At 37.5% G+C, this 7,498-nt stretch overlaps 1 non-coding gene across 1 annotated transcript; it reads right to left on the bottom strand.

Moving 5' to 3' along the window:
- Window positions 1-6,555: 6,555 nt before the first annotated feature.
- On the bottom strand, window positions 6,556-6,626 carry Trnag-ccc. Its single transcript has one exon. It is a non-coding gene; the product is annotated as a tRNA-Gly (tRNA).
- Between the last annotated feature and the right edge of the window lie 872 nt (window positions 6,627-7,498).

Here is a 7,498-nt window from a genome sequence, read left to right on the forward strand (position 1 = left end):
CAATAAAGCGTTAAAACCCCGCTATTCATTTTGAAACTCGCGTTATTTTATTGACTGTCATTTTCCATTTCCCGAGTTCGAAGAAAAGGTTATTGAGGAACATGATCTGGAGCAGTAGAGGATCCAGGATAGGGACAAGTGGTGGCTAACTACTTATGGGGTAAACTCCCAGAACTATTGCGGGTCCGAACAAAAATTGTCATTCTATCTAGTGTAAATTGGATGTCCAAGGGGGGCTATAGCCCCCCAACCCCCCCATAGATCCGCCACTGACTGGAGTGTAGCTCTTTACGGTGTGGAAATGTGGACACTTACGAAGGAGGACGAGAGAAGACTGGAGGCGGTCGAGATTTGTTTTTGGAGAAGAATGGAGAAGGTGAAGTGGACTGAGAGGAAGAGAAATGTCTAAGTGTTCTACATTGTGGGTGAGAAGAGGCAGCTCTTACATGAGATACGGAGGAGACAGAGAGTATAGATGGAGGGAGTTCTTAGCGGGGAGGGGATGCTAAAACAGTGTTGGTAGGAAGAATGTTAGATAAACGAGTAAGAGGAAGGAAGAGAATAGGATTTTTTAGATGGAATAAAATGGAGGAGGCCTTATTGTGGATTGAATAGAGAATCACATGATTGATTAGAGGGGAGATTTCCAGAATTCTTCGTGAATGCTCCATGCAAACCTACCTTCAACGATTGAATACTTTTTTTTTAATAATAATAATAATATTTATTGCAGAGATTAGAAATTTTACAAAAACTTATAACATTAATCAAAGATGAAATGTCATTTACAAGAAAATACAATGTGAAAAAAAAAAGTCTAGGTCCCGCTAAGCCTTTCAAGGCTTGTCAGCAGGTGCCTATTAGTTTTTTTTTATTCGTGGTCGTACATTGTCTTTTAAAATTGTGTATCTCATAATGTTTCCACTATTACCAAAAACATATTATAAAATTATTAGGAAGCAAGAGTACGTACATAAATACACATTAACATTACAGGAATATATGTATCAAATATTTTTTTTTTATATATAACGTGATTGCATTGGAGTTATTTCTTGTATTGGAAGAAAGAAAAAATATATATGACAAAATAAAGGCAAAGTATATGTGTCTTTCTTTATACATGTATAAACCATAAATTTAGGTTAATTTTTAACAAAACAATGTTTAAAATTTTTAGCAATATAATGTAATAAAATGTTTTAACACTTTGATAATAATAATTATAGTATTATAAGTAATTATTTCTTGGAGTATCGGTAAGCAAAATGAAATGCAAAATGTTTGCCGAAGTTTCGATATTATATTATATCTTCAACGGGGCTATGAATAATGGTTACAATAAATTAATACATTAATAATTATTCATACGAATACATTAATGACAATAGCAATATCGAAGTTGGGTATTTTATAGAAGTCCTCGGCTTTCAGGCACCGCGCAGCCTCAACGGCACTCTTTGGCTTATATGTTTACTTTACGAGGCTACTCCTTCAGCGGTCCATCGCGGATCATTTATTCGCGAGCGCCTTTCGCCGCCAGAGGCGCCACCTTCGAGGTGGGTCGTTGCCCCGTCGCGTCCCTCCTAACAGTGTGCAGCAGCGGCCGGCCCACTTTAGCGACCGCGCGGCGATGCTTTTTTGTCGCAAATCTCGGGAGAAAGTGTTACGGTGGTTGGGTGCGGGTGGGTGGCCATCGAGTGTGGGTATATCTGGGCGAGGCGATTGGGTGAAAGGTCTTTGTGTTGATGGCAGGCGGTTGGAATGGGAAGAGGAAAGTTAAGCAGAGGTGGAGAAGGCGAGATCACGACCAAGCGGTCTCCTCTCGAGCATCTACGGCGAACTTAGCACCGAAACGCTCCAATGAGTTCCACTTTACGCTGCATGGTCACATCGCTGTGAATGAGAAGGAACTCATTCTTTACTTTCTCGAATTTCTATTTAAAATTCTCAATATACGCGAATCCATTTGCTGATAGTGGCTCCACCATCAACGGCGGAGTGCTAGCGTGCAAACGCCCGATTAATTTTGTAACAATGCCACAATACCCTTCCATATTTCTCATACGTGATATTGTTACGTAAAATTTCTAGTTCTTAGCATATTCGAAAGCGTAATGAGTTAAGTGGTAAAGTCGATCGATACATTATCCTACTCTCAGACTTTACACACGATTGAAAAATTGCTCTCATTTCTTCTATCGCAAACTTTTTTCCAAGATTTCTTCTTAGTAGTCTTAAAAATGTCTGTAATTTACACTGTGATGTAAATTCTCCGAGTAACGTATTTCGTAAGCGGAAGATAGTGCCTACCGTATGTCAAATTTCACCTGAAAAATATATACGCTATTTAGCGTTTCAATATCAGAAAAATAACAGCCAAAATCTTTTAGAGTCGTGGATAATATTGGCAAAGAACCATATCCAAGAAATATTGTATTTTTTTGATTCTATAAAAATCGTACCAACTCCGAAATATTTAAAGATATTCGAAGAAAAACGAGATTACGCATGCTTTTGAAAAATTGGCTATGTTTGGGCTACTTTCTATTTTATACTCTATACATTGGTTCTCAGTAACAGGTTAAACTTATGTAAAATGACATATAAATCCATATTTGGTCGTCATTCTTTAGTATTTACCCACAACACCACCTGCCTATATTCAGAGATTTTCGGAGAAAAACGAAATTACGCCTGTTTTTGAAAAATGTATCATATGTGGGCTACTCTCTATTGTATACTCTACTAGCTGACCCGGCGAACTTCGTACCGCCTAACAATCAATGAACTTACAGTTTACTTACACCATTTATAAATCAAGAGCGGCTGTACCGTTTTTAATCATGTTTAATTTATTATAATAAAATAAGGATACAAATTCAATAAAACTACGTAAATGAGTACCAAAATTGCTTGTCAGAAAGACATTTTCTTTATTGAATCTTCATAGTGTGAATCGGAGCACGTTTACGCGGATTTTTTTCAACAAATTTTCTTACGTTTTAGCTTAAGAAATTTTGGGCATTGTGGTTTAATAAAGCAGTTCATGGAATAAAAATTATATACGCATTCAGTTGTTGGCTATTTGCGTTATTAGCTGTAAAAAAATGTTTTTAGGTCCAAGTCTGTTGCATACACTTGGCCCATTCAGGGGGCAGGTTGACACGACCCCAGACCGACGCTTGACTGATGCTCAAAATCATGCAAGAAAAGACCCTATGAAGCAGCATTCGCATTAAATGACTTAAGGCACGCCAGTTTTAGTATCTCTGTTTGGAAAAAATGCACTGCGTAAACGTACTGCATGCTTAAACGCACCACGGTGAGCCCTACACATTCGGGTTTAATGTCTTGCGTCAAGCACCTTCTGAGAAACAACTGTTTTTGTTTTGTTATCAGGCGCAAGATGAAGCAGATGAAGCCAAATAAATATAGCGAAGCAAAGCAGTGACGCAGCGAGGGGAGGTTTTGGGGGATAAACCCCCCCCAAGAGCTTAGAGAATTTTTTTATGAAAGATTTTGTTATTAATATTAGGGGGACGGATGACTAACAAACAAAACATATTTAACTATTCGCATAGCCACAAAACCCACTATTTTGAACCATTTATCTTAAAAAATGTCTGGGGGAAGTGCCCCCACACTTCCCGCTTACCTTAGCGAGTTTTCTATACCCTACAGACCCGTGGTATTAGCTGCGCCCAAAATCCCCTATCCTAGCTACGCACTTGAAGCGAAGGAAGAAATAGAGAGGATGGTTTATCGACTCGTGAACATAGCACGCTAAATTGACCATGAGAAAATCAGGGGTTTTCATTAGCACATGAGCACAAACAACACAAAATCTGAAAGATTGACCATGCGATTTTTTAATCGTTATCACGAATGCAACACGAATTGTAAATTGAATACGTTTAAGCTCAAAAGGGCATATGAGTTGAGATCATGGAATCTACGGAATGAGGACTTCCTAACCTTTGAATTTTCCTTTGAGTAAAGTTGCGTGAATCACATTCATCACCAATTTTTTAAATGATCAAACACGTTCCGTTGAATAGTTATGGTTGGTTTAGGCTTCGAAAGATCATGAGCACAGAAACTACATTTTTCTGTAAATCGTGCCTTGGTAAGCCAGGTACGTCCAAGGACTTAAAATATTCAGATAGATAGTTGGTGATTTCGTCTTCGTTTGTTACACATTTAAAAGATTCGAATCCATGCAGAGTACGAACTATTTGAATTTACCTCGTTTTAGTCATCCACATCTTCGTTCTTGCTCGCTAAATCAACCATCTTTGATTCTTTTGGTGATCAATCATATTCTGGAACTCTTTGTTGATGAGCTCACTGAAACTAATTTTCAATCATTCCAAGGAAATGAGTTAAAACTACTCGATTCCTCGACAGGAACACGGACATTACCGTTTGTCAACAATTGCTTGGAGATTTGTTTACAAACACGGTAGTGAAGTGTCAACTCAAGCTGGGCCACGGCTGGGCTTATAATCAGCTCGAATTAAATTTAAAAAATGTAATTTCAATTTAATTAATATTTTGAATATATTTAGTAATTAAAATGTTATATTGTTACTAAATTCAGTTATTAAAGTGGTAAAAACAAAACAAATTATTTAATTTGTAGTTTTGACCGACTTATCAATTGTTGTGTTACTATAACTCCTAAAAGCATGCCCATAGGAAAGAGATGAATTTTTTTTGTGAAATTATCCTTTTTTAATGGCCTATATGTTAACCCCGCCTGAGACGAATCCAAAGAACCAAATCTCATTGAAATCGGTGCAGCCGTTCTCGAGTTATAAGTGTTCTAACTAACACGATTTTCGACTTTCTTTTATATATATAGATAAGTATATTGGTTCTTAGTAACGGGTTAAACTTTTGAAAAATGGCATATGAATCCATTATTGGCGGTCATTCTTAAGCATTTACTCCAATTTTCAAGTCTCTATATAAAAAAAATCCTTAAGACTTTTACTTTGGTGCAGCTTTTTCCGATTCGGGACCACCGTGCGACGGTGGTTTTTCAATTTAAATTAAGCGATTACCTCTATATTTGGAGTCTTTGAGCTTTCAATACACATTAACGCTAGATCATCCCACCATTCTTAGCAAATGAAACTCCTTAAGAAAACCCGCACCCCTTTTTGCTATCAATTTATCACAAATATGTTGCTGAAGTTTGCAATAACTTAATCCACTCATTAGTTTGTAATTGAAGCTGGCCGGAATGAGCCCGCTGATAAAATGGGACGGATGCGAAATGGAAATTCAATATGGACGCCTCCTGTTTATAAATTACAAGCAAATATCCTAAAAATAAACAGAGAATCGTAATTGCATATATTATTTTAACTTTCCTAAACCTAAAAATATGCTTTCCCCGAAGATTCATTCACCCTATGAAGGTCACTCGTAGAGGTTGAACAACATTAGATTAGAACTTCGTTATCACCCGGTGCTGGTATATGCCTACGGGCCATTCTGAAGAAACAAGATGATGTATCTCTGAATGACTAAAGACCACCATACAGGCAACGTGGCTAAATATTTTCATAGTCGGAAGCAGAAAATTTTCTGGCCAAAATGGGTTAAGTGATACTTTCCAACTTATTTTTCAAAATAATTCTGGTTGGATTGAAGTAAGACGGACGGTCGTAAGTTGGAGAAAACCTGTAGTTTCTTGAGGAGACCTACGATCCCATTTCAGTACTTATTCATGTCTTATGTAGTACGTAGGTGCCTAACCCTCTTACTTCGTGCGAGCGCTCATCCGTGGGTTTTCAAGGTTACCCACCCAACATCCTCTTTGGGATGGTGTTCTTCCCAACTCTTAAGGCTTCCTCCTCCACGCTCCTCAGTTCCTACGTCAAACGATTATTCACTACGCCGGGGCCAGGTCTTGGAATAGTATTCCTAACGGTATAAGAAAATCCAGTTCGTTATTTGTTTTTCGAAAAAAATCTATCTATTCAATCAAGTAGGTTCTTCTTCGTTTATAAACCCTTCACTGAATGCGTGAATCAGTGACGTAGCCAGGGGGGGGGGGTCCGGGGTGTCCAGACCGAAATATAAAAACACAATTATTGTCCTTTATAAAAGAAAGCAAAAAATTGAAATACCAGGAATATACAAAATTTTTCTTTAACAAATTAAGTTTTTTCGATAATGAAAAGTCTTAAAATTAGTTAAAACCCATTACTTAGTTCCCGGTTTTTCAAAAATTTCCCCCCCTGGTTTTGGGCCCCCCCGAACTAAATTCCTGGCTACGCGACAGGCGTGTATTGAATGAACTTCGTACTCAAAAAACAACAAATGGACGTCCTCGTAAACGTTTACTCAATATTTTTTTATTATACTACATATTTTTATTTTAAGCAATCAGCACATTAAATAAAAAGAAAAAATTACGAAATGAACAACTGCATGCTCGAAAATTAGAAATATTGCCTATTTCCGTGAATTCAGAGGATTTTCAGGATGTCAGTGAAATAGATACGAAGTATTTTTTCGATATTAGAAACATAAAAAAATTGCACTGCCCGGGAATCGAACCCGGGTCGCAAGAATGGGAATCTTGCATGATACCACTACACCAGCAGTGCCACATATGTAATTTCGTTTTCTTTATTGCTAATAATTATCAGCCTTCACAGAGAAAAACATTAGCTCTCGGAAATATATATTCATTTCTTAAGACTATATATTTCCAAAAGTGTATCCATCGATATAAGGTATGGTAATCGATCGTGAAAACATACTTATTCAAAGGGAAATATATATCAGAAGTACTACCTAGTTAATTTTTTTAATAGGTATAAACAAAAGCGCCGTCGTAGCAAACAAACCATAGTAGCCTCTCGAGACGCTACCACTATAATTAGGTCTGAAAAACGAAATAAATATTCGAGATGTTATTTTACGTCGAAATATCTACTTTCTCTGGGGAATTGAAACACAGAAGTAAGGAAAGAACATAGCCAAACTTACATTTGGAGTATGTTTCTTTAAGGAACTGAGGCATGAACAATGACAGAAGCGGAGAAATCAAGATGGGACACTTGTGAAATGTGGTGCCAAAGGATAATGATGACGTTCAAGTTGATCGACCGAATTTTTAATTAGGAAGTTCCAAGAAGAGTAGGAGAGAAGAGCAGCTTCATGAAAACCCTGATAAGAATACGGGACAACCTTATTGGCCTTATCTTGAGGCATGATGGCCTGATGAAGACAACCGTCGAGGGACAAGAGGATGGCAAGAACGGAAAAAAGGAGATTGCGAAAAAAGTATATAGAACAAGTAAATAAGGACGTTAAAGAGAAGAAATATTTCATTTCAGCCATGTTGCATTAATTCGAGCTCGTGTGTTGGCGTTTGTGCTTCCATCGTTGCTGATGACAGAGCCCAAATATTTAAACTTCTCGACCTTTTCAAGGTCCTCGCCGTCGATGCTGATCGTGCCATCGGTTTGAGGTC

The sequence above is a fragment of the Ischnura elegans genome, chromosome 8 (assembly GCF_921293095.1).
Source record: "Ischnura elegans chromosome 8, ioIscEleg1.1, whole genome shotgun sequence".
NCBI lineage: Eukaryota > Metazoa > Arthropoda > Insecta > Odonata > Coenagrionidae > Ischnura > Ischnura elegans.